The following is a 27,951-nucleotide window of genomic DNA, read 5'->3' as shown; positions in this document are numbered from 1 at the left end:
GAGAAAAAAAGAAAAAAAGAAATAAAGGTATGGCATAATTCTATTTGTATTCATTTGCCTTACTGTCAATGATTAACTAATTAAAACACAACAATTGTTATTTGCAAATCTTTGTTGAACTCATTCATAATAAGCATTTTAACATGGAATAGGATACAACTATGTTAACTAACCTATTGGCCAAACATTTGTTCAATAATCAATTAACTATGTCCTAAACATAATATGGTAAATTAAACATTTCATTATAGGTAATTTGTAGTTCAGAATTACACTTAACACATAATGTTCTATGACCGATCAAATATATTGTTGTGGGGCTCTCTCCTCTAGACCACACTAGTGGGATCTCTATTGCAGAACCTTGTTCCAGTGTCCATGTCAGACAGTCTCTTCATCCAGGTCAAAGTCAAACACCATTTTCTCTCACCCTCTCGAGCCATGAAGACCTGGGTAACAGCCACACCCTGCTGAGTGGCCCACCGCAAGAGCACCTGTGAGGCAGTTCTGCCATGCCCCTCCGCCATAACCACAACTTATGGTTCGGCAACAGGGTACCTTTCCCCAGGGAGGAATACGCCTGGAAGCAGACTCCTGAGTGCCTGCAAATCGTCCTCAGCTCCCTCTGCCAGTCTGGGATGGAACTCCACCTGCAGAATGACAACAAAGAAATAGAAGGCAATCAGAGTTCAAATCCCAGGCCACTTAAATTAATGCATTAAGAAGGAAATAAATCCCACAAATAAACTTTTAACAAGGGACACCTGTTAATTGAAATGCATTCCAGGTGACTACCTCATGAAGCTGGTTGAGAGAATGCCAAGAGTGTGCAAAGCTGTCATCAAGGCAAAGGGTGGCTACTTTGAAGAATCTCAAAAATCAAATATATTCTGATTTTTATAACACTTTTTTTGGTTACTACATTATTCCATATGTGTTACTGGTACTGTATATATAGATAATGGTGTGTAAAGAGAGTATGGATAATATATGAATAGAAGTGACCAGTGTTCAATGACTATGTACATAGGGCAGCAGTCTTTAAGGTGCAGGGTAGAGTAGTGTGGTAGCCGGCTAGAACAGTGACTCAGGCTAGTGGTGTTTAAAGCACCATTACTGTCTCCGCCTTTTAGATGGTAGTGGGGTGAACAGGCTGTGGCTCGGGTGGCTGAAGTCCTTGATGATCTTCTTGGCCTTCCTGTGACACTGGGTGCTGTAGATGTATTGTCTATTCCGCAACAAAGCCTCCTTCACTCACGCTGCCAAGCTTACCCTAGTAAAACTGACTATCCTACCGATCCTCGACTTCGGCGATGTCATCTACAAAATGGCTTCCAACACTCTACTCAGCAAACTGGATGCAGTCTATCACAGTGCCATCCGTTTTGTCACTAAAGCACCTTATACCACCCACCACTGCGACTTGTATGCTCTAGTCGGCTGGCCCTCACTACATATTCGTCGCCAGACCCACTGGCTCCAGGTCATCTACAAGTCCATGCTAGGTAAAGCTCCGCCTTATCTCAGTTCACTGGTCACGATGGCAACACCCATCCGTAGCACGCGCTCCAGCAGGTGTATCTCACTGATCATCCCTAAAGCCAACACATCATTTGGCCGCCTTTCGTTCCAGTACTCTGCTGCCTGTGACTGGAACGAATTGCAAAAATCGCTGAAGTTGGAGACTTTTATCTCCCTCACCAACTTCAAACATCAGCTATCCGAGCAGCTAACCGATCGCTGCAGCTGTACATAGTCTATAGGAAAATAGCCCACCCATTTTCACCTACCTCATTCCCATACTGTTTTTTATACTGTTTTTATTTATTTATTTTTCTGCTCTTTTGCACACCAATATCTCTACCTGTACATGACCATCTGATCATTTATCACTCCAGTGTTAATCTGCAAAACTGTATTATTCGCCTACCTCCTCATGCCTTTTGCACACATTGTATATAGACTGCCCATTTTATTTCTACTGTGTTATTGACTTGTTAATTGTTTATTCCATGTGTAACTCTGTGTTGTCTGTTCACACTGCTATGCTTTATCTTGGCCAGGTCGCAGTTGCAAATGAGAACTTGTTCTCAACTAGCCTACCTGGTTAAATAAAGGTGAAATAAAAAATAAAAAAAAGATGTCCTGGAGGGGAGGCAGTGTGCACCCGGTGATGTGTTGGGCTGACCGCACCACCCTCTGGAGAGTCCTGCAGTTGTATACTGTGCAATTCCTGTACCAAGCATTGATACAGCCCGGCAGGATGCTTTCAATGGTGAATCTGTAGAAGTTTGTGAGGGTCTTGATGGCAAAGCCACATTTCTTCAGCATCCTTAGGTTGAAAAGGCGCTGTTGTGCATTCTTCACCACATTGTCAGTGATGGCTTCATTGCGGCCCAGTCGATGTGGATGGGAGCGTGCTCCCTCTGCTGTCTCCTGATGTCCACGATCAGCTCCTTTTGTTTGTTGATGTTGAGGGAGAGGTTATTTTCCTGGCACTATCATTGTTGGTAATCAGGCCTATCACTGTTGTGCCAGCAAACGTGATGATTGAGTTGTAGACGTGCATGGCCGCACAGTCCTGGGTGAACAGGGAGTATAGGATGGGGCTGTGGGGCCACCGTGTTGAGGATCAGTGTGGCGTAGGTGTTGCTGCCTACCTTCTCCACTTGGAGTCGGCCTGTCAGGAAGTCCAGGACCCAGTTGCACAGGGAGGGGTTCAGACCCAGGGCCCTGAACTTAGTAATGTGCTTGGAGGGCACTATGGTGTTGAAGGCTGAGCTTTAGTCAATGAACAGCTGTGACATAACTTAAAAACTGTGCCCTTGTTGTATCCAACAAATCTTGAGGGTATCAATGTACCTGTAGCACAGCAGGGTTCACCCTACAGGTCTCCAGCAGCTCTGTCAGGTGTCTTGGAGAGTAGTTTGAGACCCCAATTGCTCCGAGTATCTCATTGGCATGGAGCTCCTCCATGACAATCCAACTGTGGGCTCGATGCTGTTTATTCCTGTAGTCCTCTGATTCCAGACCCTCAGTCTCAGGCCCATGGATCAGGTACAGGTCCCCCCTATCCCCAGCTTCTCCAGTCTACGAGCACAGCCCTCTCTGACCATTGGGCCCATGTCCTCTGGGTACAGCTTAATGATGAGGAAGATGTCAGTTTGTGCTTGGGCATCAGGTCCAACAAGGCACAGCCCAAGTCTGCTTCATTGCCTTACACTGTAGGAGTTTTAAAGGCACGATTTCCAGCCCCACTCAGGTGCATTTGCTTACCCTGCAGCTTGTATGTTACTAGGCCCAGGGGGGGCATCTGAGCCCGTGTTCAGTCTAAAAGAGGGCAGTGAATAAGACATCACTGCCAGATGAAGGGGCTGGGGAGGACTGTGCTTTGAGATTTTTTTGGGGGGAGGGGGACATTGTGGATATAAGCCATACTAGAGACAAAAAGGCGGAGAGAGAGATTCTCTTTATTTGGGCCAAAATTTGTCCACGAAAATAAGCCAACGAAATGAGGAATTTTTGTATGGAGGTCAATGAGTGTCAAATTTGGTCAACAAAAAATGTAATTGCTAAATTGCAACGTGAGGCTTATTTGATCTAATAAAAGTTTTGTAATGGTTAGGTTGTTACAAATGCACTGATGTAAATGGACACGTGGCATTTCGGCAATTTACCCAAAAACAACTTTTTTTTAACCTTTATTTAACTAGACAAGTCAGTTAAGAACAAATTCTTATTTTCAATGACGGCCAAGGAACAGTGGGTTAACTGTCTTGTTCAGGGGCCGATTTTTACCTTGTCAGCTCGGGGATTCGATTTTCGGTTACTAGTCCAAAGCTCTAACCACTAAGCTACCTGCCTAACTTGCCCTGTTGACATAAAGAAAGATAGATGACTCATCATTGATAGAAGCTGTTTTTACATGGACATTGCCATTGAGGGCTTCCACCATTTTACAGTTGTCAACTGGGTGGGGATTCCTATGAGTTGGGAGCAATCAGCCAATAGGTAGGTTTCCATTGACCCAGGTTCGTTCGACAAAAGCAATGTTGCAACAACAAAAACTGGTGGATTTAGATTTTTTTGTTTTGTATTTTACTCCCCTTTTCTCCCCAATTTCGATCTTGTGTCATCGCTGCAACTTCCCAACGGACTCGGGAGGGAAGTTGCAGCGATGTCATGCGTCGAGTCATGCGTCCCCCTAAACCACGCTTCTTAACACCTGCCCGCTTAACCTGGAAGCCAGCCGCATCAATGTGTCGGAGGAAACACCGTTCAACTGATGACCGGGGTCAGCCTGCAGGCGCCCGTCCCCCCACAAGGAGTTGATAGAGCGCGATGAGCCAAGTAAAGACCCCCCGGCCAAACCTTCCCCTAACCTGGACGACGCTGGGCCAATTGTGCACCACCCTATGGGAGTCCCGATCACGGCCAGTTGTGATACAGTCCGGGTCTGTAGTGACGCCTCTAGCACTGCAATGCAGCGCCTTACACCACTGTGCCACTTTTGGGAGGCCCATGTGGGTTCTTTTTTCAAAGTTTCTTTTTTGCAACAAATTATGAAAACTTTGCCTTTCGAATAAATTATGGTTGTCGAACAGACTAATTTTGAAGGTACGCTGGGTGTGATATTATCATGTAGCCTAACTATAAAGTTCCATTCCCAATTTAATTCTAAATGCCTACTGCTTACAAAATCCATGTATTTAACTATAAAAATAATGTTTCTTTCCATGACAAGGATTGTCTTGTCTTTCAAGAATGACTGAATTGCTTTACATTAGACCGTGGCAATAAATACTCACATGAGAATGATTAGAATATGGCAAATGGTATAGAACATTTGTGGTCAGAACTGAAAATGCGTGTGCGAGCAAGGAGGCCTACAAACCTGACTCAGTTACACCAGCTCTGTCAGGAGGAATAGGCCAAAATTCACCCAACTTATTGTGGGAAGCTTGTCGAAGGATACCCAAAACGTTTGACCCAAGTTAAACAATTTAAAAGCAATGCTATCAAATACTAATTGAGTGTATGTAAACTTCTGACCCACTGGGAATGTGATGAAAGTAATAAAAGCTGAAATAAACAATTCTCTCTACTATTATTCTGACATTTCACATTCTTAAAATAAAGTGGTGATCCTAACTGACTTAAGACAGGGAATTTGTACTAGAATTAAACGTCAGAAATCGTGAAAAACTTAGTTTAAATGTATTTGGCTAAGGTGTATGTAAACTTCAGACTTCAACTGTATATGTTTAACACAGGGTACACAAACATGTTGTAGTATCTGAGCGAGGTTGGCAACATTCCAAAAATATTTCACATTTTCCAGTCATTTGCTTCACGCACTTCATGACAAGCACCGGGGACACGCATTTCAATAGTCTACAGTGGCTTCCTTCAACTACTTCTGATCTAAAAATCTAGACTGGTATAAAAATAACAAACACAGGCTAAGATCAAATTAATTCATTAGTTATTTCACTTTACTGCAGATGATCGAGTGGCCATATTTTATGATTAAATTATCTCCTTTGCTCATCTCCTGGATCTCATCTAATCTCTCCTGGCTTTTACTCTTACTACCCAGATCCTTCCATCAGATATCAGAAGTTCAAAACTGTCCTTTAAATATTCAGGTAATGCAGCAGACTGGTATGCTATTTTACATAACAGAGAATGAGGTGTTCCCTCTTAACACACAGACACACGTGATGAAGAACACAAGTCATGCCCAGCATTGGAAATCAATATAATTTATTGCACAGCAGATAGTAAAATAAGTCTTCAAAATGGCGGCTGTTAAAAAATTCCCTTAATGATAAATGAATGACTAATCGTTGTGCTTAAATACTTACAAATCCTTAAATATACCATAAAGGAACCATACACAGTGACGTGCTTTAGACAGAATGGAAGAGGAAAGGGGGTCGAAAGAGGACAGTATCCGATTCTAATCCATGTGCTTGAAAAGGGATCATGGGCCAAATCCTAATTACTTTCCAGAGTTCTTTGTCCTCATTCTCACGTGTCAATCAAGTCCTTCAAGACCAGATCAGCAAGGACAGAGAATTAAGACATTTCAGATTAGATTTTTTGGACATAACTGAAAATGTGCACCATTGTGCGACCATGGATTAGACTAGGGAAGTACACCATGGAGAGGTTGCAATGTTGCACACCATCAAAAATAAATAAATACTTAAACATTTATCAGAGAGCATGCTGGAGGCCCTGTGCATCCTTACATTCATTTTCAGTACTTTCAGTTTTCCTGTCAAGCTCATGACACAACTTGTCACTTACCTTTTTCAGATGAATGAAAGCTTCCATAGAATAGCTTATGTACAATATCAATTAAATAGCAGCAGGTAAGGGTTACATTATACCGGTCCTACTCCTCTATTTGGAGTAAACAAGAGGGAAAAGCCATGTGTAAGGTCTTACACAAAAGTGAGTTTAGTCAGTCACAGTTTAGCCCCCTGTGGGGGGTTGTTTGTGGGGGTAGGTTATATGAAAGTTCCTGTATACACCCGACATCTTACCTTCTGCAGATGTTTGACCTCCAAACACCTCAACACCATTGACATTGTTCTAAGCTACTCGCTTGACCACCGGTGAGGATGTCCCCCCCCCCCCCCTCCAATTCATATCTGGTTGTAAAAGGACAAGAACCATTTCAATTAAACAATTTGTAACTGTCAATCATGTATTTGAGCAAGAATTATTCCACTATCAATTCGTAAAGATATAGTCAACTAAAAAAATAAATGAAATGAAAAATCGACGGGATCAGAGGTCGAACATTTATTTAAGCGGCCAAATGACAACAGCGGTTGATCAAGACATTTGTTCATGTATTTCTTCTAATAAAAACAAGTCAGATTTGTCCTTATAGGCGTAGATTTCTCAATTATTTTATCTTGGATTACATCCATTTTATACAAAAACAAAAAGGACTTGTTACTCTACGGACAGCGAGTGATTCATATGCATAATGTCAAATAGATATACAGGCTGTGACTCCGGAGGTGCAACAATTTTTCGGTGGTTATCTTTTTATTTAGTCGTCAAGTCGATGAATCGGTCGTATCGGGTTTCGTTTCGGAGACAATGCTTTATCCTATGATGCTGCACCGAATGTGGCAAGGCCTTCAGATGAGGTGAGCAATTTTCAGTGTACAAATTATTTATAACTATGTTCCGGCATTCCAACCCTCCGCTGAAAGAAAAATCTGTCCACGGCTGAATGTAATTGGGGACCACTGATGTAGGGCCGACTACACAAAACATAATTCCTATACTACATTTTAAAACTCCTAAACTCCTTCAAAAATTCAAAATATGACATTAATATTAACAAACATTCAAAGACACAAGCTTACCACCTCAAGTCTAAAAATCTGGCAACAATGAAAAACTAATATAAAACGCATTCAAAGACTGCTGATATGGCTGGTGATTATTCATGATCAACAAAAACTGGTCAAAATCAATTAAGTGTGCTATTGACTTGACAAGTAAGCTTTATGAATGAACGGTATTGTTCCTAGTACCCGTTTTTCTAAAAAACTGCGCACTCATTGCCAACATACTCATACACAGCATCTTCCACCAAAAATATTTTTCAAAAAGTGCCCTTAGTAGCCCCTACCAAAACCATTGGAGTACTTCTCCTCAAAGTAATCATCCTTATCAAAGCCTGAGCCCAGAGCATAGCACATAGAGGAAGGAGGGGGCACAGAGCTGCCACCAACAAAATCTCGCCCGGCACCCCTTCGGGCATAGCTGGCAGAGGAAGGTGGGGGTGGAGACCAGCTAGCCAGGGGGGCTGCGCTCCCGGTAATAACAGGAAGTAAGGGGGGGAGAAAGTGGCCGCTGAGGGAGTGGGGGAAGCCGTCGCTTATAAGGATCCTGCTCATAGTAACGTGAGGAGGAAGAGTATGGGTCATGGAGGACACGCCTCTCATAGAGGTCACACTCATAGTAGGCCCTAGGAGGGGGTGGGGGAAGGGGAGGAGGAGGGGGATAGCGACCACGAGGTGGGTAGTAGTCACCGTGTAGAGCTCGAGGGGGGGAGGTAGTGAGGAGCGTCGTGTGGGTGAGGTGGATAGTGGTGAAGGTAGTCATCCCCTCTGCCATTTCTGGCTTGATTGTTGCGGGAGATGGATACAAAGATCTTTTGGCCCTCCATTTTAGAGTGGTTCAACTTGGAAATGGCCTCATAGGCCTCATTTTCTCTCTGCATGTGCACAAAGGCAAAGTTCTTCACAATGTCACACTCTACCACCTTACCAAACGGTTGGAAGAGCTCTCTTATCTTAGCAGCTGTGGTCCCCTCAGGGACATTCCCAACGTAGATCTTGGTGGCATTGCGGACCTTCGTAGTGGCAAACTCCACAGTGATGGGTGCCCCATTCAGCTCATGCTTATGGAGTTCTGCCACTGCCTTCTGGGCTTCCTCCTCCTCATTCATGTGCACAAAGCCATAGTTTTTCAGAATGTCACAGTCTGACACCTGACCATATTTCTCAAAAAGAGTACGCAGTTCTGGTTCTGTGGTTGAGGAGTTCACGTTTCCAACAAATATCTTCACCATTTTTGTATGGTAGCTAACAAGACACAGTCTTGACTTAGCGGTTTCAGAGAAAGGTGTGTATCAAGTGTAAATGAGGATTCCTGGAGGACTCTTCTTCAGCACTCACACGGTGACAGAGCAGCTTCTCCAGTCTCTAAAACCAAAATTAAGAGGAGTTAGATAGCTATTAAGATCTCATTTGAAAAGTTATAGTAAATTGGAGTCCTGGGGGGTTTCTCTGGCACACTCTTGGCTCTTAGGGGCTAACATTAGCTAGCTTGTTGCAGCCAGGCTAGGGTCGGAGCTGACTAGTATATTTGCTAGTACATTAGCTAGCTGACTGATAGCGAGTTACAAAAGGACTTACCAATTACCTTAGTAGATGTAGACTACTGTAGCTAGAAAAATATTTTTGCTAGTGTATGTAAGGTTAGCGAGCGAGCTAACTAGCCAACTGAAAAGCTGTCAGCAGTAGGCTAGCTAGCAAGCTAACAACGTTATAGTAATGTTAGATATGTTTAACCGTTAGTAACTAACTACATCAAGCTAAAGTTACCTAGCTACCTCTTGAGGTTGTACGAACCAAGTCACTTTTGTTTAGTCTATTTCTGTACAAATTCACTTTAATCTCACCTTGCCAGTTAGGTTACGTAGCTAGCTATGTAACGTTACCTTCCTTGTACTTTGATGGCTTCTCACCAGCCCCACATCGGTTTCCACTAGATAACGCAGCCACAAAGTCACAATTGTCTATATCGAAAACGTTTTTGAAACTACAAACATGATTTTGTGAATTTAATTTAAGGTTATGCATAAGGTTAACAGTGGGGTAAGGGTTAGGTTTCCAATAAGATTTTAATAAAATCAATTGTAGAAATAGGCGGGGTTTATGTCTTTGTGGCTGTGGTAACTAGTGACTACACCTTCTCACTGACAGCAAATGGCGTGAGCCAGGCAGCAAGCCAGCTGGCTAACTGAAGAAGGAAGAGGACTTTGTCCTGCAGCTGCGTACCAACACCAAGTACACTGCTAAAAAAAAATAAAGGGAACACTTAAATAACACAATGTAACTCCAAGTCAATCGCACTTCTGTGAAATCAAACTGTCCACTTAGGAAGCAACACTGATTGACAATCAATTTCACATGCTGTTGTGCAAATGGAATAGACAACAGGTGGAAATTATAGGCAATTAGCAAGACACCCCCAATAAAGGAGTGGTTCTGCAGGTGATGACCACAGACCACTTCTCAGTTCCTATGCTTCCTGGCTGATGTTTTGGTCACTTTTGAATGCTGGCGGTGCTTTCACTCTAGTGGTAGCATGAAACGGATTCTACAACCCACACAAGTGGCTCAGGTAGTGCAGCTCATCCAGGATGGCACATCAATGCGAGCTGTGGTAAGAAGGTTTGCTGTGTCTGTCAGCGTAGTGTCCAGAGCATGGAGGCGCTACCAGGAGACAGGCCAGTACATCAGAAGACGTGGAGGAGGCCGTAGGAGGGCAACAATCCAATAGCAGGACCGCTACCTCCGCCTTTGTGCAAGGAGGAGCAGGAGGAGCACTGCCAGAGCCCTGCAAAATGACCTCCAGCAGGCCACAAATGTGTATGTGTCTGCTCAAACGGTCAAAAACAGACTCCGTGAGGGTGGTATGAGGGCCCGACGTCCACAGGTGGGGGTTGTGCTTACAGCCCAACACTGTGCAGGACGTTTGGCATTTGCCAGAGAACACCAAGATTGGAAAATATGCCACTGGCGCCCTGTGCTCTTCACAGATGAAAGCAGGTTCACACTGAGCACATGTGACAGACGTGACAGAGTCTGGGGACACCGTGGAGAACGCATGACCGGTTTGGCAGTGGGTCAGTCATGGTGTGGGGTGGCATTTCTTTGGGGGGGGCGCACAGCCCTCCATGTGCTCGCCAGAGGTAGCCTGACTGCCATTAGGTACCGAGATGAGATCCTCAGACCCCTTGTGAGACCATATGCTGGTGCGGTTGGCCCTGGGTTCCTCCTAATACAAGACAATGCTAGACCTCGTTTGGCTGGAGTGTGTCAGCAGTTCCTGCAAGAGGAAGGCATTGATGCTGTGGACTGGCCCGCCCGTTCCCCAGACCTGAATCCAATTGAGCACATCTGGGACATCATGTCTCGCTCCATCCACCAACGCCACATTGCACCACAGACTATTGGCGGATGCTTTAGTCCAGGTCTCGGAGGAGATCCCTCAGGAGGTCATCCGCCACCTCATCAGGAGCATGCCCAGGCGTTGTAGGGAGGTCATACAGGCACATGGAGGCCACACACACTACTGAGCCTCATTTTGACTTGTTTTAAGGACATTACATCAAAGTTGGATCAGCCTGTAGTGTGGTTCTCCACTTTAATTTTGAGTGTGACTCCAAATCCAGACCTCCATGGGTTGATAAATTTGATTTCCATTGATAATGTTTGTGTGATTTTGTTGTCAGCACATTCAACTATGTAAAGACAAAAGTATTTACTAAGAATATTTCATTCATTCAGATCTAGGATGTGTTATTTTAGTGTTCCCTTTATTTTTTTGAGCAGTGTATATTCTAATAATCTATCTGTGTCAATACAGTCTATAGTGGCTTCCTTCCCGTAGGAGATTCTCCTCGTCTTTCTTCTTTGGTGGGGTTTATCGGTGGTTGGCATCCAACGTTATGGTGCCTTACCGCTAGCTACTGCACTGGAGTGTGGGCCATAGACATGGAGAACGTAAATCCTACCTGCCAGCCCTGTTGCTCTTTAAAAATAGAAAATATTTTTGACTATACTATTTCCTGTATCCCTTCTCCCTCATACTACATCTCATCCTCTCTCTTTCCCCAGGTTACTGCCCACACTGTAGCAATACATGCTCCATGGTCTCTGTTTCCTGGCAATAATCACACTTTCCTGTTGGATGCTTTCCTATCACATTTATTCAACTGGCTGTGTCCCACCCTTAATCTTGTAAAAATAGCCTCCCCTCTTCTGTCCCTTCCAGGCTGTATCACAACCGGCCGTGATTGGGAGTCCCATAGGGAGGCGCACAGTTGGACCAGCGTTGTCCGGGTTTGGCCGGTGTAGGCCGTCATTGTAAATAAGAATTTGTTCTTTAACTGACTTGCCTAGTTAAATAAAGGTTAAATAAAATCAAACATATTTTGCCATCCTCCCCGACTTTCCTCTGTACTTGAAATAAATGCCTGCCCTTAGTATCTCTATTCCACTGCTCCTGCCATCTCTGCACCATCACTGTCCATATCAGGCCCTTTGCCTTTTCCTTGCTCATTGGAACTACAACATCAACACCCCCACTACTAAGTGCTTGTTTAGCCAGTACATCAACTGCCTCATTACCCTCCACCCTCACATGGGCGGGGACCAAAATAAATCCTTTCTGTATACACATTTGTCTAATCCTGCCATGGGTTTGTAGCACCTTATAAAGCAGGTCTTGTCTGTTATGTGAGCTTAAGGACTGGAGACTCATAAGCACTGCACATGAATTAGAGCAAATATCTACTCTGTTTGGCTTCCTACACCCACTGCAAGGCCAACATTATCTCCTCCGTCCTCCTTGACACAGAAACCTATGAGTGGTATTCTTCTTCTTTGGTATCATGGCATTTGCACATTTTGTTTGTGCATGCCACCACCTACTGTAATGGGAGTGTGTGGTCAATCAAGTTACATTTTGTGATACCCCAAAAAATAATTTCACCAACTAACCCTTTACTTATACATCACTATTTCATCTTTTTACACCACATTCCACTACTTTGAGCCGAACTAATCCTACACCAGGCTAACGGCCTGGGAGGAGGGGACTCTTTTGTTAAACACACTTTGTAAGTCTTTTGCAGTAAAACCTCATACCAACAAGTACTTCTCTGCAGCTGCCACCACAACATCTACAGTGCCATACTGAATGTTTTCATGTCCCAAGACTTTTTCCACATTTTGTTACGCTACAGCCTTATTCTAAAATAGATTAAATACATTTTTTCCTACACACAACACCCCATAATGACAAAGCAAAAACAGGTTTTTAGATTTTTTTTTCAAATGTCTAAAAAATAAAAACAATTATTTACATAAGTATTCAGACCCTTTGCTATGAGACTCAAAATTGAGCTCAGGTGCCTCTTGTTTCCGTCAATCATCCTTGAGATGTTTCTACAACTTGGAGTCCACCTGTGGAAAAATTATATTGATTGGACATGATTTCGAAAGGCACACACCTGTCCTTATAAGGTCCCACAGTTGACAGTGCATGTCAGAGCAAAAACCAAGCCATATGGTTGAAGGAATTATTCGTAGCTCCAAGACAGGATTGTGTCAAGGCACTGATCTGGGGAAGGGTACCAAAACATTTCTGCAGCATTGAAGGTCCCCAAGAACACAGTGGTCGCCATCATTATTAAATGGAAGAAGTTTGGAACCAACACAACTCTTCCTAGAGCTGGCTGCCCGGTCAAACAGAGCAATCGTGGGAGAAGGGCCTTGGTCAGGGAAGTGACCAAGAACTCGATGGTCACTATGACAGAGTTCCAGAAGGACAACCATCTCTGCAGCACTCCACCAATCAGGCCTGTATGGTAGAGTGGCCAGATGGAAGCCACTCCTCAGTAAAAAACACATGACAGCCCGCTTGGAGTTTGCCAAAAGGCACCTGAAGATATTTGTCAGCGGCAGGGACTAGGAGACTAGTCAGGATCAAAGAAAATATGAACAGAGCAAAGTACAGAGATGAAAACCTGCTCCAGAGCGCTCAGGACCTCGGTCTGGGTTGAAGGTTCCCCTTCCAACAGGACAACGACCCTAAGCACACAGTCAAGACAACGAAGGAGTGGCTTCGGGACAAGTCTCTGAATGTCCTTGAGGGCACAGCATGAGCCCGGACTTGAACCCGATCAAACATCTCTGGAGAGACTTGAAAATAGCTGTGCAGCGATACTCCCCATCCAACCTGACAGAGCTTGAGAGGATCTGCAGAGAACAACGGAAGAAACTTCCCAAATACAGGTGTGCCAAGCTTGTATCTTCACACCCAAGAAGACACTAGGATGTCATCGCTGCCAAAGGTGCTTCAACAAAGTACTGAGTAAAGGGTTTACTAAAATTTCTAAAAGCCTGTTTTTGCTTTGTCATTACAGGGCATTGTGTGTAGATTGATGTGGGGAAAAAACAATTTAATCCATTTTCGAATAAGGCTGTAACATAACAAAATGTGGAAAAAGTCAAGGGGTCTGAATATTTTCCAAATGCATTTGTATGTTTTTCTATGAATTACATTCAATTTCTGTGGTACAGTTTCCATTTTTTTTTACCTTCATTTAACTAGGCAAGTCAGTTAAGAACAAATTCAGATTTTCAATGACGGCCTAGGAACAGTGGGTTAACTGCCTTGTTCAGGGGCAGAACGACAGATCTTTACCTTGTCAGCTCAGGGATTCGATCTAGCAACCTTTTGGTTACTGGCCCAATGCCCAACATTCGGCACAAAAGTGCTCACGGGATAACTGACATACACTAACATAACTTTGTCAGGTGAAGACTGCTTCAAAACTAAAATGGAAACAGGAGATGATGCAGTTGTTGAGAACCAAGGGATAACTATTCTAAGGACAAGCGCATATCTGTCTTCAATTACTATACTGCAGAGCTGTTGCGGAAAATAAAATATTAAGACGGGATCAAGAGAGAATTGGCAGCCAAAAACATCACATATTCTCTGATGTTCCCTGCAAAGCTACACATCACCCATGAGAGCGAGACCCACATCTTTGATTCAGTGCCTAATGCCAAGTCATTCCTGCGCTCCATTCGGATTACACCACCTTCCAGACCTGAGGACAGGGTCTGAAAAAAATATGCCAACTATGTGGCAAACTGTTGGGTCCAGAAGAAGTGGGAGACAAATGGACTCAAGGCCCAAGAAGTAGCCTAAATCTACCACAGAACATTTTCCAATCCACATTGAGTGCATGGAATATTTCAACCATGCTGGTCTGTTTAAATCAAATCAAAATGAAATCAAATTTATTTATATAGCCCTTCGTACATCAGCTGATATCTCAAAGTGCTGCAGCCTAAAACCCTAAACAGCAAGCAATGCAGGTGTAGAAGCACGGTGGCTAGGAAAAACTCCCCAGATAGGCCAAAACCTAGGAAGAAACCTAGAGAGGAACCAGGCTATGTGGGGTGGCCAGTCCTCTTCTGGTTGTGCCGGGTGGAGATTATAACAGAACATGGCCAAGATGTTCAAATGTTCATAAATGACCAGCATGGTCGTATAATAATAAGGCAGAACAGTTGAAACTGGAGCAGCAGCATGGCCAGGTGGACTGGGGACAGCAAGGAGTCATCATGTCAGGTAGTCCTGGGGCATGGTCCTAGGGCTCAGGTCCTCCGAGAGAGAGAAAGAAAGAGAGAATTAGAGAGAGCATATGTGGGGTGGCCAATCCTCTTCTGGCTGTGCCGGGTGGAGATTATAACAGAACATGGCCAAGATGTTCAAATGTTCATAAATGACCAGAATGGTCGAATAATAATAAGGCAGAACAGTTGAAACTGGAGCAGCAGCACAGGCAGCACAGCCTATGCTACAGCCTGTGCTAAACCTGCAGTACAGGCTGCAGGTTTACAGGCTCATCCCTTTTTTTGCATCCAGGCTACCCCTATTAAACAAAGTGAAATTGTGTAGTGATAAATATTCGGTCAGATATACTATAATATAGGCCAGAATATGTTTTGCCCCACTACTGGGTCTTGTGAGGATCCCCTGGTTTAAAGAACACAACACCAAGATCTGCAGTCCAGGAATGCGTCATTCTTCCGTGTTCTAATTCACTGTCCGGTCTCATTTCATTTCAGCAGAGACACTTGTTTTTGTGTTGATTTTCACATAATAATAATATAATATATGCCATTTTTCTATGTGTGTTTATTGCACTGTGCTTTGTATTGAAACGGAAAACAAAATAGCATTGCTTTCTGCAGTTATGGGTACAAGGCAAAGGTCAACTCAAATCAAGGTCTGTTGTGATTTACATGCAGTGGCCAGTTTATTAGGTACACCACCTCGTTCACAGAAATAGTTAGCTCCTACTGACAGTGAGTCACGTGGCCGTGGCTTGCTGTATAAAGGAGGCAGACAGATATTCAGTTACTGTTCGATTGAGCATTAAAAAGGGCAAAATGGGTGACCTAAGCAACTTTGAGCGCGGTATGATTGATCGTTGGTGCCAGGTGCCGGTTTAGGTATCTCAGAAAGGGCCTGGCCTGAGCTTTTCACGCATAACAGTGTCTAGGGTTTACCAAGAATTATTTATTTTTAAAAAAGTTTAAAAAAACATCCAGTCAACGGCAGTTCTGTGGGCGAAAATAGCTTGTTGATGAGAGGTCGATGGAGAATGATAAGAATTGTGCAAGCTTACGGGCAGGTCACTAACAGGCAATGAACAGGCAAAGAACTGCACAGTACAACAAGTTGTGTGTTCTGGCAATCTCGGAACGCACAACACGTCAGTCCTTGTCACGGATGGGCAATTGCAGCAGACGACCACACCGGGTTCCACTCCTATCAGCTAAAAACCAGAAGAGGCAGCTCCAGTTGGCACGCGATCACCAACACTGGACAATTGATGAGTAGAAAAACATTGCCTCATCTGACTAATACTGGTTCCTGTTGCATTATGCTGATAAAATCTAAAAATGAAATATCACATTTACACAAGTATTCAGACCCTTTACTCAGTACTTTCTTGAAGAACCTTTGGCAGCGATTACATCCTCGAGTCTTCTTGGGTATGACACTACAAGCTTGGCACACCTGTATTTGGGAATTTCTCCTATTCTTCCCTGCAAATGCTCTCAAGCTCTCTCAGGTTGGATGGGGAGCATCACCGCACAACTCCTTTCAGGTCTATGAAGAGATGTTCAATCAGCTTCAAGTCGGGGCTCTGGCTGGGCCACTCAAGGACATTCAGACTTGTCCCGATGCCATTCCTGCATTGTCCTGTTAGAAGGCGAACTGTCACCACAGTCTGAGGTCCTTAGTGCTCTGGAGCAGGTTTTCATCAAGGATCCCTCTGTACTTTGAGCCGTTCATATTTCCCTTGATCCTGACTAGTTTCCCAGTGCCCGCAGCTGAAAAACATCCACACAGCATGATGCCACCACCATGCTTCAACGTAGGGATGGTGCCAGGTTTCCTCCAGACGTGACACTTGACATTCAGGTTGAAGAGTTGAATCTTGGTTTCAGAGAATCTTGAGAATCTTGTTTCAGAGAATCTTGGTCTGAGTCCTTTAGTTACCTTTTTGGCAAACTCCAAGCAGACTGTCATGTGCCTTTTACAGAGGAATGGCTTGTCTGGCAACTCTAACATAAAGGCCTGATTGGTGGAGAGATCCTTGTCCTTCTGGAAGGATCTCCACAGAGGAATTCAGTGACCATCAGGTTCTTAGTCACCTCCCAGCCCAAGGCCGTTCTCCCGATTGCAGTTTAGCTGGGCAGCCAGCTCTAGGAAGAGTCTTGGTGGTTCCAAACATCTTCCATTTATTTATGATGGAGGCCACTGTGTTTTTGGGGACCTTCAATGCGGCAGACATTTTTTGGTACCCTTCCCCAGATCTATGCCTTGACACAATCCTGTCTCAGAGCACTACAGACAATTCCTTCAACCTCATGGCTTGGTTTTTGCTCTGACATGCACTGTCAAACTGTGGGACCTTACATAGACAGGTCTGTGCCTTTCCAAATCATGTCCAATCAAATGAATTTACCACAGGTGGACTCCAATGAAGTTATATAAACATCAAGGATGATCAATGGAAACAGGATGCCTCTGAGCTCCATCTTGAGTCTCATAGCAAAGGGAATACTTACGTAAATAAGGTGTTTTTAAAAATTATTTTTAATTATATAAATCTGCAAACATTTAAGACCAGTTTTTGCTTTGTCATTATGGGTTAGTGTGTGGAGATTGATGAGGGAAAAACATTTAATACATTTTAGAATAAGGCTGTAATGTAACAAAATGTGTAAAAAGTCAAGGGGTCTGAATTACTTTCTCAACGACTGTATATACATTAGTAGCATATCTAATGTTTATGGTGAAATAATGAGTCTCTTAAGCATGTACAATTGTTCAGCATTTTCTTCATTCATCAGCAATATGTGGGCATATTAAAGTGGGCTTCTATAACAGATAACAAAACTGAAAAGCAAAGATATCATCCAACTTTGTTTATTCTTATAATAACAATATTAATAATTATTTTCTCCAGAGAAAGGCAAAGGAACTCTGACTCAGACATTCCAGTGAAGCACATTGAAACCAACCAGCAACTCTTAATTACATTACAATCCACCAATAATTATCAATTGGCCCTTAATTATTTAATCAGATAAATTACCCCTGCTGTATAAAAAAAAAAGTTTTTTGAAGGGGCTTGGGAAGCAGGCAGGTGAAGGCTCGCAATCAGAGTGCAAAGAGTTCAAGTCTGCATGTCCATGGTAGCCTCAAGTAAGACACTGTACAATGATGTAAAAAATGGCAGAAGCTTTCTGGACCACACGGAAACACCTTGTGCAACTGTCATTAGCTGATTAAAATTAGAACATGATATGAAAACCAATTTACAGCTGTAGTGAATATGCGTTGTACCTCAGATACATTAGTCAAATCATGTTGTACATTCAGTGTCAAACTGCAGCTCTCTTCATCTGTTCAAAACAGACAGCTGAAAATGGGGGCAAGATACTCAAGTACAGTAACATGGTGCTTAGACCATAGATTGGGCTTGGTGCAGGATAAGCAAGGGAGAAAGGCCTGAGGGTTACAGCTGGCTGAGTCCAGGGCCATTTTGGCCTCAAAATAAAAATAAGAAAACCTACAAATCAGTTTATACATTTTTTTTACTCATTTCCTTTCATATTTTCCACCAATAAATGTATTTTGGACAAAGATGATTGAGGTTTAAGAGAAACAAAACGGTCTCAGAAGACAACAGAAAAGTCAGAGGGGCGAGAGGGGCCAGAAACCCCAAACTGAAAAAAAAACATCCCCTCCCAAGAAAATTAACAATCCCCTCAAAACGGTCTATACACACACACAACCTCCCCCTAGCCACTTTGCTCCCCCCCACCCACCCAAAAAGTCTCTCCATCCTCCTTTGCCTTCATCTCAAAAGCTCTCAGTTCAGTCTCAAAGTTCAGCCTCTTTGCCTTTGTGCTCCAGTCCATCTCCATCCACCGTCCAACTCATTGTTATCATCACTACCTCTCTTCCACAAGCTCACAGTTTGAGCTCATTGGCAACCTTGGAGGCGATGTTCTTGAAGGCGATGGATGTGCCAGAAATGCGCTTAAAGCGAACCCCGTTAAGGGAGAGGCGGGGCAGCTTGCACACCTCCATCTCCCACTCGACAAAGTCATCACGGGCGGGATTCCCAGACACACACAGCAGCATGTAGCGCTCTCGCAGCTCATACTCGCAGCTGTTGGAGTCCAGAACCTTCCGGATCTCCTTCATCATCTCGTTGGGCTCCATGGAGGAGGTGGTTTTCATGCTCCAGGTGAAGCGCAGCGAGCGGGGCTTGTTGTCCTTGGAGATCAGGCCCGGGGTCGTGGTGCTGGGCACCGTAGAGGTGGAGGACAGGGATTCTTTGTTCTCGTCTCCTGCAGAGCCCAGGGTGCCCTTCTCCAGCTTCTCAGCAGTGGTCAACATGGGTCTGAGTTGGGAAAGAAAGTAGGAAAGGAGAATAAATATAAGGCAAGGACAGAATGAATGAAAAACAGACAAAACAGCAAGGTTATGGGCTGGTTAACAATGCATTCAATCACAGGGGGTACCAATGACAGCATGAGCATGAAACATTTAAGTTGTGCATTTACATGGACTCTTCAATGAGCAACAGAATACATGCGTCTTTCTGTTATTAAAAGATCAATGCTTACATTGTCAAAACCGAAGGAGCGCTACTGATCATATAATCAGCATGCTATTCTTTACACCACCTAAATCAATTAATCTAATCATTATTTGATTGACATTTTTTTCACTGAATCAACAGATTGATCAAATTGTCACTATCGTAATCCTCACCTGTTGGCCTCATCTCGACCCTCTCCCTCATACGGGCTCCTCAAAGAAAATCGGCAAAAGTTTAGTCTCCCCAAATTCCAATTAGACTTTATTACCAGGTTAGTACAAACACCATCAACTCCCCTGCACCTTCAAATTCCAGATTCTATAGTATTTTTCTTAGAGATTATACTGTATGTATCCATAGATTTCATTCATGTGAGCTCCACTACATTTTAGAGGGCTATGAGGTAATAACTAGGTATCTCTACTAATTCTATTTCAAATCCCTAAAAATGGATTTACACCCCCTCCCCCCCGAAGTGGAATCACACAATCCATGGATACTGCTGTATTTTTGTTTAGCATACAACTGGAATGAACAGTCAAGAGATCACATCTTTGTCTGTTATGTTAATAAGGCCCATCACCACCATCCAATAACCCCTCTCCTCAAACTCCCACAGCAAGGCATCCATAAGAATAAAATAAACAGCATCGGTCAGATGCATATGCAGGCATTCTGCGGAACTATTCTCAGTTTCCCAAGGTGCCCAAAACCTTAAGTCTGTGCCCACCACAATTATACGACGTCAAATACATGCACTCGACGCAAGTTTCAGTAAACATTTAAAAAATGATATCTTCATCACTTTGTTGCTGAGAATATTATATTAGTGCCAAGAAACAGACGGCTCAAATGACACTTCAGGGAACTCATTCGAAATAGAAACAAAAATAAGCCAAGTTAAGAAAAAGAAAACAGTAGGAAGTTGCTGAAATATGAGGTTGTTTAGTGCAAACTGCAAGCCAGGACCAGTGGCCTGGTATCAGACAAAAGAAATGCAGGAGATATCACTCCCAAAATAACAGTGACGTGACTTTTTCAAAATCAACAGCAATAATCCCTACTCTTGCCTGAGCATGTAATGTTGAAAGCCTTCCCACAATACAGGCAGCTGACAATAGCATTAGATTTCAGAAGAATGCGTTCTCTTCTCAACAATCACCATCTCTGTATTCTAAGCTTCTTAGCTTTATGCACACTGGGTAGCATGGCATGATCAGACTGGGCTGCACGGAGGATTTCTATTCAATTGGCCAAGGACCCACAGGGCAACACTCAACACTAACCGAGACAAAAAGGAAACGGGAATGAGAGAAAGCAGAAAGGGAGGAGTATCATTCACTGAGGGATGACGAGAGCAGCAGATGACTGAACCAGGCGATGGAGAGCAGGGTGAGTTAGTATAAAAAGGCAGATCGTTACAAAAATAAATCCTTATTAAAAAAATAAAAAATGTAAAAAAAGGGTCATGACACATAAAATAGCCTCACAGTGGAGAGATATGACAAGGTAATAGTTGAGGAAAACCTCAGGGGTGTGGTTATTTTTGCCTACCTTCTGGGGAATCTGAATGAGAGATTTCTACAAAAAAGGGGAGGGGGAGAAGAAAAAGAAAACGTGCGCATAAACAAACCACAGCAAATCTGTTATACAGTGCCTTGCGAAAGTATTCGGCCCCATTGAACTTTGCGACCTTTTGCCACATTTCAGGCTTCAAACAAAGATATAAAACTGTATTTTTTTGTGAAGAATCAACAACAAGTGGGACAATCATGAAGTGAAACGACATTTATTGGATATTTCAAACTTTTTTAACAAATCAAAAACTGAAAAATTGGACGTGCAAAATTATTCAGCCCCTTTACTTTCAGTGCAGCAAACTCTCTCCAGAAGTTCAGTGAGGATCTCTGAATGATCCAATGTTGCCCTAAATGACTAATGATGATAAATACAATCCAATCCACCTGTGTGTAATCAAGTCTCCGTATAAATGCACTAAGAGGTCCGTTAAAAGCGCAGAGAGCATCATGAAGAACAAGGAACACACCAGGCAGGTCCGAGATACTGTTGTGAAGAAGTTTAAAGCCGGATTTGGATACAAAAAGACTTCCCAAGCTTTAAACATCCCAAGGAGCACTGTGCAAGCGATAATATTGAAATGGAAGGAGTATCAGACCACTGCAAATCTACCAAGACCTGGCCGTCCCTCTAAACTTTCAGCTCATACAAGGAGAAGACTGATCAGAGATGCAGCCAAGAGGCCCATGATCACTCTGGATGAACTGCAGAGATCTACAGCTGAGGTGGGAGGCTCTGTCCATAGGACAACAATCAGTCGTATATTGCACAAATCTGGCCTTTATGGAAGAGTGGCAAGAAGAAAGCCATTTCTTAAAGATATCCATAAAAAGTGTTGTTTAAAGTTGGCCACAAGCCACCTGGGAGACACACCAAACATGTGGAAGAAGGTGATCTGGTCAGATGAAACCAAAATTGAACCTTTTGGCAACAATGCAAAACGTTATGTTTGGCGTAAAAGCAACACAGCTTATCACCCTGAACACCACATCCCCACTGTCAAACATGGTGGTGGCAGCATCATGGTTTGGGCCTGCTTTTCTTCAGCAGGACAGGGAAGATGGTTAAAATTGATGGGAAGATGGGTGGAGCAAAATACAGGACCATTCTGGAAGAAAACCTGTTGTAGTCTGCAAAAGACCTGAGACTGGGACGGAGATTTGTCTTCCAACAAGACAATGATCCAAAACATAAAGCAAAATCTACAATGGAATGGTTCAGAAATAAACATATCCAGGTGTTAGAATGGCCAAGTCAAAGTCCAGACCTGAATCCAATCGAGAATCTGTGGAAAGAACTGAAAACTGCTGTTCACAAATGCTCTCCATCCAACCTCACTGAGCTCGAGATGTTTTGCAAGTAGGAATGGGAAAAAAATTCAGTCTCTCGATGTGCAAAACTGATAGACATACAGCTGTAATCGCAGAAAAAGGTGGCGCTACAAAGTATTAACTTAAGGGGGCTGAATAATTTTGCACGCCCAATTTTTCAGTTTTTGATTTGTTAAAAAAGTTTGAAATATCCAATAAATGTCGTTCCATTCCATGATTGTGTCCCACTTGTTGATTCTTCACAAAAAAAATACAGTTTTATATCTTTATGTTTGAAGCCTGAAATGTGGCAAAAGGTCGCAAAGTTCAAGGGGGCCGAATACTTTCGCAAGGCACTGTACATGTCAGTCAAATGAAAGAGATGAATACTCCCCCCGGTGTCCCTCAGGAGGTGAGCTGCTTAAGCCAAACAGTTTGTCATTAAATAGCTGTTAATGTAGCTTGACATTACCATAGTCTTCAGGATGTTAAAGGCAGAGCAGTTAGATGAACGGACTCGGATTAGGACTAACGTTAGCACTGGTTGAGAGACATGCATGCCAATTATGATATATTTACACTGTGTACAAAACATTAAGAACACCTGCTCTTTCCATGACAGACTGACCAGGTGAACGCTATGATCCCTTATTGATGTCACTTGTTAAATCCACTACAAATCCGTGTAGATGAAGGAGAGGAGACGGGTTAAAGAAAGATGTTTAAGCCTTAAGACAGTTGAGACATGGATTGTGTACGTGTGCTATTCATAGGTTGAACAGTCAAGACAAAAGATTTAAGCGCCGTTGAAAGTGGTATGGTAGTAGGTGCCAAGCCTCACCGTTTTTTTGTCAAGAACTGCAACGCTGCTGGGTTTTTCATAAATCAACAGTTTCCTGTGTATCAAGAATGGGCCACCAACCAAAGGACTTTCAGCCAGCTTGACACAAAAGCATTGGAGTCAACATCACCCTCTCCGAGTTGGGCATCTCCGGCGCGGCCCACGCTTGGATTGCGTCCTACCTGACAGGTCGCTCCTACCAGGTGGCGTGGCGAGAATCTGTCTCCTCACCACTGGTGTCCCCCAGGGCTCTGTTCTTGGCCCTCTCCTATTCTCGCTATACACCAAGTCACTTGGCTCTGTCATAACCTCACATGGTCTCTCCTATCATTGCTATGCAGACGACACACAATTAATCTTCTCCTTTCCCCCTTCTGATGACCAGTTGGCGAATCTCATCTCTGCATGTCTGGCAGACATATCAGTGTGGATGACGGATCACCACCTCAAGCTGAACTTCGGCAAGACGGAGCTGCTCTTCCTCCCGGGGAAGGACTGCCCGTTCCATGATCTCGCCATCACGGTTGACAACTCCATTGTGTCCTCCTCCCAGAGCGCTAAGAACCTTGGCGTGATCCTGGACAACACCCTGTCGTTCTCAACTAACATCAAGGCGGTGGCCCGTTCCTGTAGGTTCATGCTCTACAACATCCGCAGAGTACGACCCTGCCTCACACAGGAAGCGGCGCAGGTCCTAATCCAGGCACTTGTCATCTCCCGTCTGGATTACTGCAACTCGCTGTTGGCTGGGCTCCCTGCCTGTGCCATTAAACCCCTACAACTCATCCAGAACGCCGCAGCCCGTCTAGTGTTCAACCTTCCCAAGTTCTCTCACGTCACCCCGCTCCTCCGCTCTCTCCACTGGCTTCCAGTTGAAGCTCGCATCCGCTACAAGACCATGGTGCCTGCCTACGGAGCTGTGAGGGGAACGGCACCTCAGTACCTCCAGGCTCTGATCAGGCCCTACACCCAAATAAGGGCACTGCGTTCATCCACCTCTGGCCTGCTCGCCTCCCTACCACTGAGGAAGTACAGTTCCCGCTCAGCCCAGTCAAAACTGTTCGCTGCACTGGCTCCCCAATGGTGGAACAAACTCCCTCACGACGCCAGGACAGCGGAGTCAATCACCACCTTCCGGAGACACCTGAAACCCCACCTCTTTAAGGAATACCTAGGATAGGATAAAGTAATCCTTCTCACCCCCCCCTCCTCCCCCTTAAAATATTTAGATGCACTATTGTAAAGTGGCTGTTCCACTGGATGTCATAAGGTGAATGCACCAATTTGTAAGTCGCTCTGGATAAGAGCGTCTGCTAAATGACTTAAATGTAATGTAAATGTAAAACATGGGCCAGCATCCCTGTGGAATGCTTTCGATACCTTGTAGAGTCCATGCCCTGACGAATTGAAGCTGTTCTGAGGGCAACATTGGGGGGGGGGGGGGGGGGGGGGGGTGCAACTCAATATTAGCAAGGTGTTCTTAATGTTTTGTACACTGTGTATAACACCTTACATTCTGAGTGTTGTACAATTTATCAATAAAACAATTAAACTATATCAAGATACTCAGATTTGTATTTGAAGGTATTTCTACACAGTGTAACTTCCCTAGCTGCTCCAATTACATGTGTGGCAACTGACCATAGCAACAAAAACATGCACAGCTCCAAACCAACTCAAAAAAAAAGAGGAGTACTTGTAGTCAAGCACATTGTGAGCACAAGAACATTATGTCCAGACAAAAAAAATAATCACAGGGACACAGTGAAGAGAAGAATGTACAGTCAAAGAACGTACAGACAAATCACAATACACAAACACCTCACTGTAATTCTCACACTCTCATTCACTTAAGGCAAGTTGTTCAATACCAGGATGTGATCAGCAAAACAGAAAATCACATCACAGGTCCCCGTTCCCCCAATCTCTCACCTGCGCACAAATTTAGAGGTGAACTTGCTGAAGATACCAGTGCCCCCAGCTCTTCGGGCCTGGCTGTTCCCATAGGAGAGGGAGGGGGATGCTGGGGGACCATTGTAGGTGGAGGCATGCTGGTCCCGCGTCGCCCTCTGCTGCCCAGCACTGAAAGTGCTTCTGGTGGCCACATTTCTGGGGAAGTTGGATCGCTCAGTCGCCGTGGAACTGCTGACGTTGTGGGCAGAGGGAGACGCCACTGGTACTCTCAGAGGGGCAGTGCTGTTTTTATAGTTTTGGGAGTAGAATAAGTAGGCAGAGGAGACATTTATACATTTCATTATCACCATGCACATCAACATTTTCCCCATTGCTGAAGCTATTTCCCCACAAAGAATGTATGATAAAAACATAACTGAGCTTGAGATGGTGAAACAAAAGTTCAGTAAATTCATAGACTTTCTATACAAAAGCCTTTGGCTAAAGGAATGTGTGCAACAATGTAGCTGCTTCTATTAGGCTACAACATGCCATCCACACTGCAAAATCTCCCATGATTGACTTTAATCTTGAAAGATGAAGCCTAGTAAAATGACATATTGCCCAGAAAACGATTACAGCCTCGTGACCCGCCATGGGCAGCAGGTATAAACTACAGACTTGGAATTTGAGGCCAGTGAAGCTTTGTTGAGTGTTAAAATCAGAGGAACTCTGCATTATCACAAAATCAGCGTGACACAGTAGGATCAGCTAACAGGGTAACAACAAATGCAGCATCACTACAAAGAAGGAAAGGTTGGGGAAGGGGCATGGAGCTGTGATACTGTCGTGGACCACTCACTCATTGTCATTGAGGTTATAGCGAAACCACGAAGTGATAGTGGATTACGTGTTAACCAATTGATAAGTGAATGACATCCTACCATTATAGCTCATTCACTAGGATTGTTTTTGTTGATTTTTTTTTTTACAATGTGCATGGCCCATGAGATGTCAGATTTTGTATGGACAGGGTGTTACAGGAGGTATTAAAAAGAGATTACATGACATGCACACCAGCCAGGAGCTGAGAGAGTTCCGGCTCAGGCAAAAACATGGCACCGGCCGGGCCACGTTCAAAGTGTGATGGTGTTTGATGTGTAACTGAGGGTTTGCAGGTACACAGGAACCATGGGTTGGGAAGGTTCTGGTTTTCATGTGCAATATTTGTGGTAGGACTGGTCGGATAAGGACAGAAGTGTTGGGGAGAAAGGTATTTCCCAAAGAGGTAGGGTGCTTGTAGGGTGAGTTTCAGGGGTGGGAGAAGTGGCAGACAGAAAAAAGTAGGGTGCTTTCAATGTTGCCCTTCCAGCAATATTGCTACCCTTTTAACCCCTACATCTGTGATCCATCTCTACCTATTTTGAATACTCAATGCTGAGAACTGCCACCAGGGACCATCTAACCCAAACCCTTTCATATCCCCTCTATTCTCCCTTCTGACGAGTGACTGTCCTTGTGTTCCCCGCTCTGGTGACACTTGCCTGGGCCGGTGTGCGTGGATGTCTGAGAGGGTGGGATGGGCAGAGGTGGACAGGGACTTGTGGTGTCGGGGGCGGGAGGAGGAAGAGAGAACTGCGGCTGCCGAGGGCGCGGGACCCTGGGGTGGTTAGGCTGGGGGAGAGAAATTAATAAACCCAGTGCCGACCGCCCCCCCGTGAAGGGGTGGAAGAGGGCCATGGGGTAATCAAGGTTAGAAGTGGGGAGGAAGCGGAGGGGGACACGGAGAGAGGAAAACAACACAAACAACACAGGATCTCAGATAAGGCAGATTTGTATTGGATGACTACACAGAACAGCTTCCATTAAGCTCCCTTAAATGGAAGACTGCATTACTTCTGGGAAGCATTGCACCCCAAAGAAGAGATGGAGAGAGAAACTGTCAGACCAGAACACAAGTTTGAGGAAAGAAAAAGTGGCTTTAAAAAAAAATGCATAAAGGAATAAAATGCATTTTTTAAATTAAAAATGGGGACAATGTGAATGTTACAAAACCCTATTAAATTAAAAAGGCATATTTGACATAACATTGTGTGAAAGCGCCATTCTGTCAGTGAAGAGAATGTGTGCTAGTGTTCAACCAATACAATTTAGTAGCGGTGGTGCTGACCACACCGTGTCAGTTTGCCCTCTCATCATCTCTTTCAAGCAAACATGTTTTAGTCACATGCTGTTGGCAACGCTGCTCCCCTTCTCCCACACAGAACATGTTCTTTAAAACACGTTCCCTCTGCATTCTTCCCTTTTTGTGCCTGGAAGTAGCCTGCATATAAAAGCAGCCAGCATCATAAATCCCAGATGAAAGAGTGAGATCTGACTATCAGGGTCAAGAAATGATTATGGTTTGAGTTGATTGTAGATGCAAGGCAAGAGCAAGGGGAACATGCAGAGCAAGGGGAACAACTACTCCAGAGCGAGTGACTATTGAAATGCTATTAGTACGCGCCCCGCTAACTAGCTAGCCATTTCACATCGGTTACACCAGCCTAATCTCGGGAGTTGATAGGCTTGAAGTCATAAACAGCGCAATGCTTGAAGCATTGTGAAGAGCTGCTGGCAAAACGCACGAAAGTGCTGTTTGAATGAATGCTTACGAGCCTGCTGGTGCCTACCGTCGCTCAGTCAGACTGCTCTATCAAATCATAACATAACACACAGAAATACGAGCCTCAGGTCAGTAATATGGTCGAATCCGGAAACTATCATTTCGAAAAAAAAAATGTTTATTC

The 27,951-nt window shown here is 44.0% G+C and overlaps 3 pseudogenes across 1 annotated transcript in view; all 3 read right to left on the bottom strand.

Moving 5' to 3' along the window:
- Positions 1-153: 153 nt before the first annotated feature.
- On the bottom strand, positions 154-3,313 carry LOC123990546 (annotated as a pseudogene).
- A 2,434-nt stretch (positions 3,314-5,747) lies between these two features.
- Positions 5,748-9,197, bottom strand: LOC123993870 (annotated as a pseudogene).
- An 8,640-nt stretch (positions 9,198-17,837) lies between these two features.
- Positions 17,838-27,951, bottom strand: part of LOC124007740 — a 30,814-nt pseudogene continuing 20,700 nt past the window's right edge. Inside the window, exons 15-19 of the transcript XR_006833999.1 lie at positions 26,707-26,836; positions 25,202-25,465; positions 21,095-21,121; positions 19,714-19,749; positions 17,838-19,339 (exon numbers count right to left, since the gene is read on the bottom strand). The product of XR_006833999.1 is annotated as a serine/threonine-protein kinase MARK2-like (transcript). The remainder of the gene's footprint in view (positions 19,340-19,713; positions 19,750-21,094; positions 21,122-25,201; positions 25,466-26,706; positions 26,837-27,951) is intronic.

This window comes from Oncorhynchus gorbuscha, linkage group LG02 (genome assembly GCF_021184085.1).
Source record: "Oncorhynchus gorbuscha isolate QuinsamMale2020 ecotype Even-year linkage group LG02, OgorEven_v1.0, whole genome shotgun sequence".
Taxonomy (NCBI): domain Eukaryota; kingdom Metazoa; phylum Chordata; class Actinopteri; order Salmoniformes; family Salmonidae; genus Oncorhynchus; species Oncorhynchus gorbuscha.
Note: the sequence above shows the minus strand (reverse complement) of the source record. Positions and strands in the feature narration are given on the sequence as shown.